Consider the following 15023-nt stretch of genomic DNA (forward strand, 5'->3'; position numbering starts at 1 on the left):
ATTGTGGGCGGATTCTTTACCAGCTCAGCCACAAGGGAAGCCCAAGAATACTGGAGTGGGTAGCCTATCCCTTCTCCAGTGGATCTTCCTGACCCAGGAATCCAACTGGGGTCTTCTGACTTGCAGGCAGATTCTCCTGCCTTCAAGGCAGGAGACCCCCAGAATCTGCTTGCAAGATCCCTTTATTGCTGAGCCACCAGGGCTAAACGGGATGCAGTATCTGCTGGACTAGGCTGCCAGAGTCCTGCAGGAAGCCAGAGGGAAGGGGGGCACTTTAGAATCATTCATAGAGGCTTAAGGTGGTTTTGAATTGGGTGTCTATCACTGGCATTTAAGAATCTAATATTAATATGAATAGATATAGGTATGAATAGGTAGTTTTATGGTTAACAGCCAGAGTGATTAAGTCTTCTGAAATATTGCTTGAGAATCTGAACCAACTTCCAGAATGCAGAGGCCTGTTTTAAGACCTTGGAAGCTTAAACTGATCTGTGTTGTACTTTCTGGAAAGTAATCTACCCTTAAGAATTTGGTAGTACAGTTGACCTTTGAACAACTAGGGTTTGACCTGCACTGGTCCACTTATATTCTCATTTTTAAAAAAATATTTAAACACTACCAGTACTGCATGATTGGTGGTTGCATGAATCCTCAGATGCAAAAGTGTAGATAGAGGGGAACCTTGGATTCAGAGAGCCATTAAGTTAGGCTCAGATTTTTCAACTTCTCAAAGGGTAGGTGCCCTTAACTTGTGTTGTTCCAGGGTCAACTGTAGTTGTTAACCCCCTGAGGGAGGTAAAGGGTTATTTTGTGCCTTCATTCCTCACACATTACTGGTGGGAAGGTGCAATGGTGCAGCTGCTTGAGTGTGCGCCAGTATCACCTGGAGGGCTCGTTAAAGCAGATTGCTGGGCCCCACCTCAGAGTATTTGCATTTCTCATAAGCTCCTAGGTGATACTGATGCTGCTAATCTGGAGACCACCTTTGGAGAACTAGTCTTTATGAGAAGGAAAAAAAAAATTATTGAGCACTTAGAATGTGCTAAGCCTACTTCATTTTCCTCCCTTAATATCAAAGATGGAATTCACATTCCCATAAACCTCACTGCTGTGAAATTCACAAGACAGGGATTAGTATATTCCCAAAGTTGTGTGACTGTAAACACTGTCTGTGAAGGAGGGAATCTGACGCCAGGAGGAAGGCAAAGCCCTGATGGGAACAGGCAGAGAGCACAGCACGCTAGGCTGGGAGGTAGCAGCAGAATTCCGGGATATTTTCATCATTTCAAAAAGAAACCTCTTAGCTCTTGGCAATCATTCCTTATACCCCAACCCCTTCCACCCCCCACCCCCAGAAATCAGTCTATCTGTATCCTTATAATTTTGCTTATTCTGGACTTTTCATATTTTGGAGAGGGTGACTGACAACACAGCCTGTGACCGTCACAGCCTCATACCTTATGTTCTGTAAACAACGATGATGCTGACCTTGGTAGCACTGGGCCTGCACGCCTCCTTGGCCGTAGGCCGCTTTTGTCTGTCGTAGTTTATCAGTAGTCTTTGAAGACTCCCGGCTGCCGATGCCCGGAGAGAATAAACACGCCTGCAGTCCCCGCGGCTCCTCGAGTCTTCTTCCAGCTTCCCCTGTCGCGCCTGATCTACCCTGGGTTCAGTGACCAGTATGAGCGGGAAGACACATATAAAGGAAGTCATACGGTTCATACAGCCTTTTGTGTTTTGCCTCTTTCACTTACTGTAATGGAGTCAATGTTCATCTGTGTTTTAGCATTCTTTATTATGGCTGAATAATATTCCATTGCTTATATATACCACATTTTATTTAGCCATGTACCCGTTGATGGACATGTGGGTTATTTCCCCTTTTTGGCTGTTATGGATAACACGGTTATGAACATCTGTGTGCAAGTTTCTGGGTGAACATGTTTTCAGTTCTCTTGGGTAGACCCAGAAGAGTAGAATTGTTGGACCATATGATAAAGCTATGTGTTTGAGGAACTGTAAACTGTTCTCTAAAGCAGTTGCACCATTTCACATTCCCACCAGTAATGTGTGAGGGTTGTAGTTTCTCCATATCTAGTCAACACTTGTTACTATGTTTTTTATTATAGCCACCAAGTAGATATAAAGTAGTATCTCATGTGGTTTGGACTTGCATTTCCCTAGTGGTTTATGATATTAAGCATAGGGAAAGAGCAAATTAGCCAAGATGGCTGTGGTCAGGTTCTCTCAGCCTGGCTCTCTCACTCTTGCCCCACATTTTGTAATAATAATTATTGTGTAACAGCTGAGTCATTTAAGGCACTGTGCAGGCGTGTCACAAGGTACTCGCTTGGCCATAGGCTACTTTTGTTCTGTAAGCACGTATAAGCTCCAGCTGGAAAGCCCTTGTGGTGGTGTGCGGTCATGTCATGCCCTGTCTGCTGCTACGGCTGCTGCGCCAGCCAGGAGAGAAGAAACGCATCTGCCGTTCCTACAGCTCCCCGCACTTTCTTTCAGCCTCTTAGTTCGTGCCTTGCCTACCATGGGTTCAGCAACAGTGCGCACAGTGAGATATGGTGAGAGAGCATCTTTTCATGTACTTGATGGTCATTTGTATATCTTCTTTAGAGAAATGTCTATTCAGTCTTTGTCCATTTTAATATAACATTGTCGTTTTAATTGTTGAGCTGTAACTGGATATATGATCTTAAGCCTACTTCTTTCATTATTTTAAATCCAATCCCCACTCATTTACCCTGCTGCCTGCCAAGTCACTTCAGTCGTGTCCGACTCTGTGCGACCCCATGGACTGCAGCCCACCAGGCTTCTCTGTCCATGGGATTCTCCAGGCAAGAACACTGGAGTGGGTTGCCATTTCCTTCTCCAATGCATGAAAGTGGAAAGTGAAAGTGAAGTCACTCAGTCGTGTCTGACTCTTAGTGACCCCATGGACTGCAGCCCACGAGGCTCCTCCATCCGTGGGATTTTCCGGGAAACAGTACTGGAGTGGGGTACCATTGCCTTCTCCCCTCATTTACCCTAGAAGATAGGTATTTTGAGGTCAGTATTAAAGAGATAAAACTGAAATCCAGACAGGTGATTTGCCAATTTCATACTAATAAGTGCGGAAGTAGTATTAATGTCCACACCTTCCCGGTTCCAACTCTTTTCTACATGTATTGGACATTTGCTGGTTTTGCCGCAACATCCATTTCTTCCTGTATAGCATCATTATTTTGCTGTGGCAACCACGTCTTTCAACTCTCAGCTCCTTTCAGGTGAAGCTGAATGCACTCGTGGCTGCCAAAGAAGAGCCAATGCTGGCCTTGGCTAATGGCACATTTTACCTCTGTGACCACAGTGGCTCGTTTGGTGATGGCCATGTGCTTCCAACCAAGCCAATCAGGGTCAAGGAGATACCATTCTGGTCTCCTGGGGAGGCAGACCAGCTCTTGTGCGAACGAGGCTATAACTAGCAGATGTGTCCTGGTTTCAGTATTTGAGGGCCAAAACATTCCATAAGTGATATATGCATACTCATGGCATTTTAGCTTTTGGGAGACACTACACTTTTTTTGACTTAGCGTTTGGGAAACACCATACTATTTTTTTTACTTATGCCAGTTTGGGTTGGGGTTTCAGTCATTTGCAACCAAGAGAGTCCTCACTGATACAGGTTTCCACCAACAGCACTCCATGTGGCCAATGCATCTTTTTCAATAAGTTTTTATTGAAATGGTTATATTAGCAAATCCTGCACATACAGGTATACACTATTGGCATATAGGTATATACCATACAATTTCACTACTTAATTATACTTACATCAACTGTACGGACCTAGAAGTTGTGCTGCCCAGAACATTTTAAAGGTTGCCAAGAAATCAGCTCACATTGTATTTGTAGGTATCTGTGTTCTAGTCAAAGTGACCCTTCCTTATAGTGAGTCCCCAGATTAAGCTAATGATCAATTTTACTTCTTGGATATTTGATATGTGTTTTTTTCTGGTACAAGAGATCCAATGGCGAATTAAACTCAGGTATACAGTCTCCCTTTCATCCCTCAAGGTGGGGAAATAAGTCGTTGGCTACATGTAGGTATATCCCAAGCCTCCCCCACCCCAAACTACCTGTGCTATAGTTAGAAAAATAGTTTTGTATGCCACCCTCTGAGATGTTGTGCATAGTTTGCAGAAACTCAGAGGAAGAGGCGCTGAGCTCTTTGAATGGCCGAAATATGAAAGTGCTAACTTTAACATGAGTATAAAAGCTACTGAAGGTAAAAAAAAACAATTGTGACCTATGTGGCCTAGGACTTGGACCAACATCTCCTCTTGTTTAGGAACAGGATTGTTCTATTAGATGATGGGGTTCCCCATATTCCAAATAGCATTTCCTAGCTTGGAGTCTTTTCCTGTTTTTATAATCACTGGGTCAAGTTTCCTTAGCTAGAGTCACTGCCACTCAGAAGTGGACCCTGCTTTCCATTCTCAGCCCAAGACACCAGCTTCTGGCCCTAAGATTGGGCCAAGGGTGCCGCTCCTCCAACTGGGTCAGCAAGACAGGCCTGGGCTGCCAGGGAATGAATGGACATGATACCCTCTCACTTCTCTCTAGGATGGCATGTGTCATCTCAGGCTGGGTACCTAGCAGAGGAGGTGGGACTCTGGCGCTGGTCACACCCACTGGCCTGGTCCTGTGGCATGCTGGTAGGCAGTAGGCAGTGAGTCTTTCTGCTTAGGAACAGCTTGCTCAGCTGGGAAAGAAATGGCCTGAGACGTGATGGCCTACCTACTCCACCTCTTCTGTTTCCACAAACATCTTGGCTCAGTACTGCCCAGTCACTAGAAAACGCCTTTAATATCACATAGTGTAGATGTGTGTATGTGTGTGCATGCTCAGTCATGTCCAACTCTGTGCTACCTTATGGGTTGTAGCCTGCCAGGCTCCTCTGTTCATTGAATTGTCCAGGCAGGAATACTAGAATGGGTTGCCATTTTCTTCTCCAAGTGTAAATATACCTGGACATAATTATGGATGAAGGATAATTCCTACAGCAAATTAGAATTCACTTTGTGTTGGGTTAAATTTGTAAAAATAGCTCAGAACAATCATCTGTAACTCTCCACAGATGCTGATAGCTCTAAGTTGCTAAGAGCTGGAGAGAGTGATTATCACCTGAGGGGTAAGGAGCTGATGAAAGCTAGTCAGACTTCCCAGATGACCAGCACGCCTCTTGCCTGCACACAGTCCTGCCCAAGTGGACTATAGCGGACTGGTGAGAAGTGAGCCATTTCGGGCCAGCATTAAATGAGTGGGTGACCCTAGAAGCTGTGTCCCAGCGGATCAAGACCCCACTGCAGCTGCTAAAAGGGTGCTAATGACATCCTCCATCTCTTGGCCCTTCCACAGAAGAAGAAGGGGTGCGGTTTGTAAAGGTGCTTACAGCTGAGCTGGACGCCACCGTCGGCCTGAGTAGGCATGCCCTGGCTGCTGCCGCTGAGCCTGCCGTTTCTGAGAAAGTTACTCCTTTCAGGCTGCTGAGCCGGGTCTGTGTCACCTCAGACCTCTGTTTTTTTGTGGACATGCATGTGCGTGATCCAGTGGGAGGAACTAGGAGACCTGGGACAGAGGCCTGAGTGATTCCAGCAGCACGGAATCCTTCTGAAACATTGATACTCAAGTCTGCGTGAAGTTCAGAGTCTCTTTGTTTTCTGTTTGTCACAAAGTATCTTTCTCTCCAGCAAGTCCAAGTGAAGAAAAAAATGGCTTGGGCTATTGTGAACTGCAAGAGGCAAAACCCCAGTTAAGTTCCAAGTTATGAACCGGGAGCCTCCCAGGGCCTTGTGGGACCATGAGAGTCAAGTCTTGGGCAAATATGTTGTTCTTTTAGCACTCGAGACCAACAGCATCGCCTCTCCTCTGTGATCACTGAAGGCTAGCGGGATGCAGCTCTGGAGAATTCAGGGACTGCTTTTACCCCATGTCCACTGGAGACCCACTGGACTCTTCTCCAAGGTTCAGCCTTTGGGGATCTTTCAGGGCACCCCTAAGAAAGAGGGCAAACTTCCTGACTTGACTCCCAGAGGAGTGATAGGGGCTGGCCAGCTGGGGACATGGCCTCTTGTGGGAGGAACCCTCCTCCTCTGGTTGTGGGAACCAGCAAGCTTTGTTTTTCCTGCTGCTATGTAGGACAGTAAAAAAAAAAAAAAAAAAAAAGCACAATTTCATGAAGGAAACACAGGCACCTTACCTCTGTAGCCTTTTTCCCTGAATTTTCTCTGTAACAAAACTTAAAATCTTTAAGGCGTGCTCCAGTCCTGCTGAAAGAATCTTAACCACATCCATGGATGTTCCATGAACATGACATTCATTTCATCCTTTTCCAAATGGACTTTGGAGTGCTTTACCAACAAGGCCAAAAGAAAAGGCAAACGTCAACGCATCTCACTTTTAACAACTGTCTTTAACGGGGAAGACGCTTATTTCAAGCTGTGGATGTCATAGCAGTTGCCCCATATATGGAGTTGGGAGTGAATTCTGAGTTTAATAACCCCAAACCCCATCTCTGGGCATTAGTGAGGCTTCTCCTGGCGCAGCAGTGAAGTGACTGCCACTTTTCTCTTCTTACCGCTTTTCTTGAATAGGGAAGTTCTGCTCAGTGGTTTTTTCTAAGTCAGTTGCTGTCTGTAGCCCCTTCTGTCCTCAAATGTCATTGTCCTGGTTCTCAAATCAGTGGGCAATTTTCGCCCTATTCTGGCTTCCATCATTGTCTGAGCTTAGCTTAGGACCCCCAGGCCTGTCTGTACCCACTTTAGGAGACTCTAACCCCAGTGAGTGTGTGTGGGAAGGAGGGGAGGGAGAGATTTGGGGCACGCGAGGACTGGCTGACATGGTGCCTACTTTGGCAGCTCTAGGTAATGTGTCCACTTAACACAGCTTCCCAGTATTCTGATGCCCAGTGGAGCCACACCCTGACCACCCTTGCCTCCCCACACCTCTGCCTGAGGTCCAGGGCTGTATCTCTGTGCCTCCCCTAGAGGTCCTGCCAGCCCTCAGATCTAAGCTGTCCCCATGTCTCTCTCCCCCTGTGTCCCACCAACCCCCTGGGTCACTGAGACCAGCGCTAGGCTTCCGATTCAATCTGAGGACTCCCTCCTCCCCCATTCTCAGCCAGATGCCAGCACCCAGGCACCGCAGGCCTACCCGGCTCACCCCGCCCCCTCCCAGCTCCTCCTCTTTGCAAAGCTGAGATGTGGGCCCTCCCCACAGCAAAGCTCTCCCTTCCCAGGAGGTGAACCCAAGGCCTTGCTGGTCTCAGCCCCTTGGCCTGCATGGCATCCTCAGCGACCACAGGTCCTGCTGGTGGGGGTCCTGAGCTGCACCACACCCTTCCATCTACGCCCTGAAACCTCTTCATCATTCACCACCATTGCATTTGGGCTCACATCTCAGCTGGCTGATAATGTGCCAGTTTTAGTAACAGCCTAATGATCACTGGATTCACTGTAACTCCCTATGTATGTGTTTGGCACCTAGTGAGAACTTCCTACCTTTTCCCTCAATGCTGCTTCCTGGAAATGGTGCTTTTGTTTCATGAAGTTTATGAGCACCAACCATTGTCACAGGTGACCAGATATTAACACCATCTCCTTGTTTTCCTGCAGAATCACCACTCAGATGATAAAGGCAAACACCAAGCAAGATAACATTTTGATTTTTCTCCATTAAAACCAGTTTCATATAACACATAAGTCAAGAAAAGAACTGGATGTGAGGGGTATTAAAATATGAGAAGAGCTTACAAAGCCCACAGTAAATATAAAGTTAGTCAAATTTAGTTATTCTATTTTGCTTAAACTTTTTGCAGCCCCACCTTTCAGAAGTTGGGCTGTCAGCTTCAGATTGGTGCATCAGTCTACATCAGGGTGTTCAGGGACGTGTGTCGTGACACTCCTCTGGGCCAGGCCTTTCTTCAAAAGTGGGACTCACCAGACTTTGTCAAGACAAGCTCCCGGTGGTAAAGCCTGTCTCCCCCTGAGAGGGCAGAGGCGGGCAGCCCTGGATAGACACGCTGCCCACGCACACCACCAAGCCTAGCCCTTGTACTGTGGACAGCTTGGCTGTTATTGGACCAAGCGCCTCTGCTCTCTCCCTCTTTCCTGAAAAGAAAGCAGGGCTTTGGGCAGTTCTTCCCTTAGGAAGTTAAAAACCACCAAATGGTCAAGTTTGCATTGTACCTGTCACAACCCAGCTCCTCACAGATCAGCTAACGGATGTGGCTGCTGCGGGCCCGGCTCCACACTTGGCCTGTGGTGCCTGCGGGCTTCTCACCCAGCGTGGCCCGGAGACAGGGTGGAGGCCACGCCCGCCTTTACAGAGGGAGCACTGGGAGCCAGGCTCAGCTCAGAGCAGTCTCCTGAAGGGTCAGAGGGTTTGTGGTGTAAGAAGCTCACTCCTCTACCCCTCCCACTCTTCGAATAGTACTCTCTGCCCCCTTCCCCCCAAACTCACAAAAAACAATCAGAGATTATCATATCATTCCTGGCTAATAACCACTGCAGCTGTAAGACTGGCAAAAACTGAGATACAGGGCAGAAACACGTCTCTACACCCCAACTTTCCAAGACACTCTGCTCCCCGAACCTCAGGCTTCTCAGGGCAGGACTGCCTATAGTGAGAAGTGCATTCTCTGCAAGCAGCCTGGGGTCCCGTCCTCTGCCAGGATCCCTGGGGGTGGCGTGGAGGCTAGACAGAGGATTTCCCCTTGGCACAGCTGCAGCAAAGAGACAACGTGTTGTTTGGGACAAAAAATGCTACCGTCCCTATTCCTGGAAGATATGACCTTCCCGGAGAAGTTACTGTCTCTCCCAACAAAGGCAGGACATTCTGTAGCTGAGTAGGAAAGTGGCCCCGAGTTTTAGGAAAGAGTTGGGATCTGAAGCACTATTCTGAGAGAATTTCCTCGTAAGAAATGCCTCTTTGGTTATTTGACAGTGGATGTGTGCCCTAGATTTACCAGAAATTCAAATATTATATGAATAGGCAGACTTTTAGGGTCTACATTTTTAGTTTTTTCTCAAGTAATTTCATTTCTTTTCAGTAAAGGCATGTCTGGAGTGAAATTTAACATATATGCTTTCATAATGCACAAATCAGAAGACGCTCCACTGGGATCTAAGTTCTGGTTCAGGAAAACAAGGTCATGGTAGTGACAACATGGTCAGAACTGAGCCACCTTCGCTGGAAGATGGCCAGACGAAACACTAACACAGGTGCGTGTCTGGAACCTCTGATTTCAAGTTCTGCTCTCCTTGAGACACATTCTCTCACTGTAAAGCCAGGGGGCAGACCCGTCTTTCTAAACAGTACTCTCTTGGAACTGTTTATCAAAAATATTTTTATAGTACAAAGACTAGAGTACAAAGGAAAACCAAATAAAAGCCCTTGCTTAAAGCTCAAAAGAAAAAGCTGTTAACTCTGCACTGCTCCCGCCTCAAATGATAGCATGCTGCTGGTCACTCGGAGGTGACGCCGCACCCTGATTCTCTGAGGCGTTGCGTTCCAGGCACCACTGTGTCTGAGGCATCTGAGCAACACATCACAGCAGGAGAAGCCAGCTTCACAGGAGAAATGGCAAGTGTTCCCCTCAAGCTCTGTCCTACAGAGTCAATACGAATAACAGGGCAAGTCTGCGTGGCTTGCTGCTGGATCACATTCCAGGCACATGAAACTGAAGTGACCAGTCTCACACGAGGAGCTGCGGGTTTACAGGTACATCTCTATGTAGCTCATATCCGTAGGAGAACAGGCTGAACTATGGAGTGTTCTTGAGCAGAAAGGATGCGCAGTCACTTTTATCAGTTAGCTCCCTGTGGTTCTGTGTGGGGCGCACTCTGGAGATACATGTTTCTTGAGACGTTAGCTTGAACGTGGGAAGAACACACGTGTCTCTGATGTCCGCAATGCCGTGAGCTCCTGGGCCTGCCTCGTGCTTCAGCTGAGGCTGACGGGAGGGGACTGGGCTGGGCAGGTAGACTCAAGAGGGGTGCTTATGTGGTATCTCACAGCAAGGAGGTGGTTGGTTTTTCTCAAGAAAGCACTCCGAGCTTTTTGATTCTGACAACCACTGGCCGTCACCCAGGGGTCACCATGCCCAGCTGGCCTCCTGAGCACCCCCTCCCCATACCCCTCAGCAGTTGCCAAGAAGACAGGTCCACTGGCCGCGGGGACAAGACCTTCCATGTCTCAGTGGTCACAGGAGCACTGCTCACCTTATGCCACGCTCTACTAGGGGGGCTAGCAACAACATGAACAGCTGCCCACCCCGCACAGCCTGCGGCTCTGCTGCAGCGCTCGGGGTCAGCCTCAGAGGAGGAACAAAAGACGAGGCTTTCTATTAGGAAGCCTTAGAAGGAGGCCCTTTAACAGGAAGTAAAGTCAGAGACAGGAAGATACAGAGCAGTCCACGAAGCAGCAACGTGTGCCCTGCACCCGTGGGAAGCAGTGCCGTTAAGCTTTAGTAGCTTTATGAGTGGGGAGCACAAAAGTTATCTAAAAACCCCAGCGTCACCAACACAGAATAGCATGTGATTATTCAGAGCCCATTGGCAAAGCAATCCTAACCCCTGGGCCCCACCTCTTCTCTGGAAACAGCCAGGCTTCTCGGGGCCCATGTTCAGTGGCCAGCTTTGGAGAGGTTTTCCATGCCGTGAGGCCACCTGGGCAATAAAGCTGCCCTCAAAGCCTCACCCTGGGGGACTTTGTAACCCTGAGCCCCAACCTGTGCCTGGAAAGCATTGCCATTCTCCCGAAATGGACACTGACAGAAGAATACAAAACAAGAAAGGCGACCATAAATCAAAGGGAAGTGACGGTCCACTTAAAAAAATCAGGTTTTGTTCTCATCATACATGTCCAAAGATGGTTCGATTGTGGAGAATTCACTTTCGTACACCAGGCTTCGAGGCGACAGAGAGTTCCGATGAAAGAAGTGACCACCTGGAAAAGGAGCAAGAAAAATGGACTTAATAGGTCGTCAGGTCTATACTCCCCACCTGGCTTGAAGGAAAAGAATGTGGATTATCTTCAAAGCATCACATTTTCCCAAACATGTCCATTTTGGGCTCTTATGAAAAGAATACAGACATCCCTCAGTGTAAGCACACTTTAAATATATTAATGTCGGTGCTTGGATCCCCAAGAGATTAACCACTGGAGGTCTTCCAGCAAAAGCTGCCTGGTGCTCTTAAAAAGATTCCACTTATACATTTGAAGGCTTCTGTTCTGAGCTAAGCAGGCCAGTGGAGGTAGGAGAGGGTACAGGGTCATCAGCTGGGCAGACTGACAGGTCAGAATGCATGAAAAAGTTTCTGTCTATATCAAAGTTCCTTTACATGATTAGCTCTATACATGTTAAGACCAGTAATTTCCAGTCCTTTCTCAGACAGCCACTGTGAGCTGATCCATATCTCTAAATAATATGTATACATATGGCTGATTCATAATATTGTACAGCAGAAACTAACACAACATTGTAAAGCAATTATATTCCAATTTTTTTAAAAAGGTGGAAAAAAAAAAAAAGAAAATCCATCAATCAATCGGTGTGGTCTTTTTCTGGGCAGTTGATTCGTTTGTTTGGCTGTGGCAGGTCTCGGTGGTGGCGCGTGGGGGTTTGTTGCGGCGTGCAGGTGCTCTCACTGTGCCACGCCTCTCACTGTGCCACGCAGGCTTCCTGCATCTGCTGCACGTGACCCCACAGCTCCTGAGCTCAGCAGGTGGGGCATGTGGGCTCTCTAGCTGTGGCGCGCAGACTTAGTTGCCCTGCAGCATGTGGGGTCTTAGTTCCCCGAGGAGGGATTGAACCCATGTCCCCTGCATTGGAAGGTGGATTCTTAACCACTGGACCACCGGGGAAGTCCTCATTTGTCCATCTTCACACTAATACAACACTGTCCTGATTACTACAGCTCTTTGAGTCTTGAAATAAGGTATTATAATTGCTGTAACTTTGTTCTTATTTCTTAAATGATATGATGGACAGGGAGGAGAGGAAAGATATTATATATAGTTTTAAATGAAAGCATTTCATGATCACTTCTTCTTGTTTAACTTTCCTTATTAAAAACTTCTGTATTTAAAAAACTGGGATGAATTAAAAGATGCGTGCCATCTGTATAAGCAGACCTCTTAAGACGAGTCCCAAGTAAGAGATGGGATATTTGATCTCTGATTGCTGAGTCTCAGTGCTCAGAAGAATCTGCACAGTCCAACGGGGCTTAAAGCTTAAAGATTTAAAAAAGAAAACAAAAGACACCGAGAAAAGAGGAAATTTTCTGCTCTGCAGGAAGAACTAAAGCCTCCAGAAGTGGAAATGACCTAAGTTTTTTATGTTAGTGTATTGATCAGCTGACACCAAATCTTTGGTAATAAACCATGGGTCAGAATTTACTTAGTAATCTACCCAGCTATTAACCAGTTTGCTTGAGAAAAATAAAATATCAAGAGAGGAACACACAAGCAGCTGAATTTTAGAGAAAAGCATGATTCTGGCTTTGCCAAGAAAGCATGGTAAATTTTTCAACACCTGGAAACACCCTGTTTACTGATTAACTGATTCTTATTATCGGCGACATGATGTCACTAAGTAAGCTGTTAATGGAGGTATAACCTGTATACAGATGTGCACAGTGTATAAGTTTACAGCTGGGTGAGTTTTTACAGAGGAGATACCCGTGAAATCACTGGGTCAAGAACCAGAACCCTACCAGCACTCTACAAGGACCTCTACTGATCCCAGTCACCAGGGCTTCTCCGAAGGAAACCACAATTCAGACTTTTCAGACCATGGTTTAGTTTTGCCTGTTTTTAATTCTACATGAATAGAAACAGAGTATATATTCTTTTATGCCTGGATTTTTTCAGACAATATTATGTTGTGACATTCATCTGTCATTGAATACAGCAGTAGTTTGTTCACTTTTGTTGCTGTGTAATACTCCATGGTATGACTGCCCCACAATTTATTTATCTAATCTTCTATTTAAAAAAAATTAAAATAGAAGATTTTTATTCTTTAATCTGCACTGTGTCTGAATTGTGGCATGTGGGATTTTTAGCTGTGGCAGGAGATCTTTTATTTGTGACATGTGGGATCCAGTTCTCTGATCAGGGATTGAACCTGGGCCTTTGCATTGGTGGCTTGGAGTCTTAGCCATTAGATCACCAGGGCAGTCCCCCAGTCTTCTATTAATGGACATGAGCATTGTTTCCATTGGCAGCTATTATGAATATTGCTGTTAGAAACATTTTTGTGTGGGGCTTCCCAGGAGACGCTAGCAGTAAAGAACCTGCCTGCCAATGCAGGAGATGTAGAAGACTTGCCTGGGTGAGGAAGAGCCCCTGCAGGAGGGCATGACAACCCACTCCAGTATTCCTGCCTGGACAATCCTATGGACAGAGGAGCCTGACGGGCTGCAGTCCACACAGCTGCAAAGAGTTGGACACGACTGAAGTGACCTAGCACACACACACACACATTTTTATGTATCTCTTGCACACATGTGCATCCAGTTCTCTTCAGTTTAATCTAGGGGTGAAATGGCTGGGTCTTAGGTAGATGTATATACTGGCGGTTTTCCAAAGTGGCTGCACCAGTTTTTATCCCCAGCAGTGGCTAAGAACTCCAGTTGCTCTATATCTACACTAATTCTTGATATTTTTCTGACTTAAAAAGTGTTGCAGTTCTGGTGGGTATATAGTGGTATTTCATTGTGGTTTTAATTTATATCCCCTGATGACTAAAATGGAGAAGGCAATGGCACCCCAATCCAGTACTCTTGCCTGGAAAATCCCATGGGCAGAGGAGCCTGGTGGGCTGCAGTCCATGGGGTTGCTAGGAGTTGGACACGACTGAGTGACTTCACTTTCACTTTTCACTTTCCTGCATTGGAGAAGGAAATGGCAACCCACTCCAGTGTTCTTGCCTGGAGAATCCCAGGGACGGGGGAGCCTGGTGGGCTGCTGTCTACGGGGTCACACAGAGTTGGACATGACTGAAGTGACTTAGCAGCAGATGACTAAAAAGGATGAGCACTTTTTTATATGTTTTTAGGCTATTTGTATATCTTGCTCATCCTGAAATGTTTCTTTTGCTCATTTTGTTATCAGGTTGTCAGTCTTTTCCTTTATTCTGAGTGAGTCCTTTGTCATGAATTTATGTAAGTAATATATAAATATTACTTATTACTTTGGTATAAATGTTATAGGTTTTCTTCTAAAATAGTGTATTATGACAGAATTTCTTACTTTTAGTGTGGATCAATTTATCTATCTTTAATTTTATGGTTAGTCCTCTTTTGACTCCTATGTAAGAAACTGCCTATCCCAAGGCTTTGAAGATACTGTTTTATCTTTCAGAAGCTCCATTGTTTTACTTTCCACATTTAGATCTATGTTCCACTTCAAATTCATTTTTGAGTATGGTGTAAAGTAGGAATTAAGAATCACTTTCTTGTTATAGGGTTTCCCTGGTAGCTCAGCTGGTAAAGAATCTGCCTGAAATGCAGGAGACCCCGGTTCAATTCCTGGGTTGGGAAGATCTGCTGGAGAAGGGATAGGCTACCCACTCCAGTATTCCTGGGCTTCCCTGGTGGCTCAGCTGGTAACGAATCTGCCTGCAATGTGGGAGACCTGGGTTGGGAAGATCCCCTGGAGAAGGGAAAGGCTACCCACTCCAGTATTCTGGCCTGGAGAATTCCATGGATTGTATAGTCCATGGGGTCTCAAAGAGTCAGACAGGACTGAGTGACTTTTGCTTTTCTTTATATTCAGCTGATGTACAACCACTGATTGAAAAGACCATTCTCATGCTCACTACTATACAGTGCTACCTTCATATGACCAAGTGTCCATAAATGCATGGCTGTTCTGGGACCATATCCTGTACTATTAAGCTATACGTCCATCCTTGCATCAATACCTCACAATCTTAATTACCATACCTTTATAAAAAGTCTTAC

The 15023-nt window shown here is 46.1% G+C and overlaps 1 long non-coding RNA gene across 1 annotated transcript; it reads left to right on the top strand.

The window, feature by feature from the left end:
• The first annotated feature begins 111 nt into the window (after positions 1-111).
• On the top strand, positions 112-13082 carry LOC102405958. Its single transcript, XR_329550.4, has 2 exons — positions 112-2576; positions 5132-13082. It is a non-coding gene; the product is annotated as an uncharacterized LOC102405958 (long non-coding RNA).
• The last annotated feature ends 1941 nt before the right edge of the window (positions 13083-15023 follow it).

Source organism: Bubalus bubalis, chromosome 9 (genome assembly GCF_019923935.1).
Source record: "Bubalus bubalis isolate 160015118507 breed Murrah chromosome 9, NDDB_SH_1, whole genome shotgun sequence".
In the NCBI taxonomy this organism is placed as follows: Eukaryota; Metazoa; Chordata; class Mammalia; order Artiodactyla; family Bovidae; genus Bubalus; species Bubalus bubalis.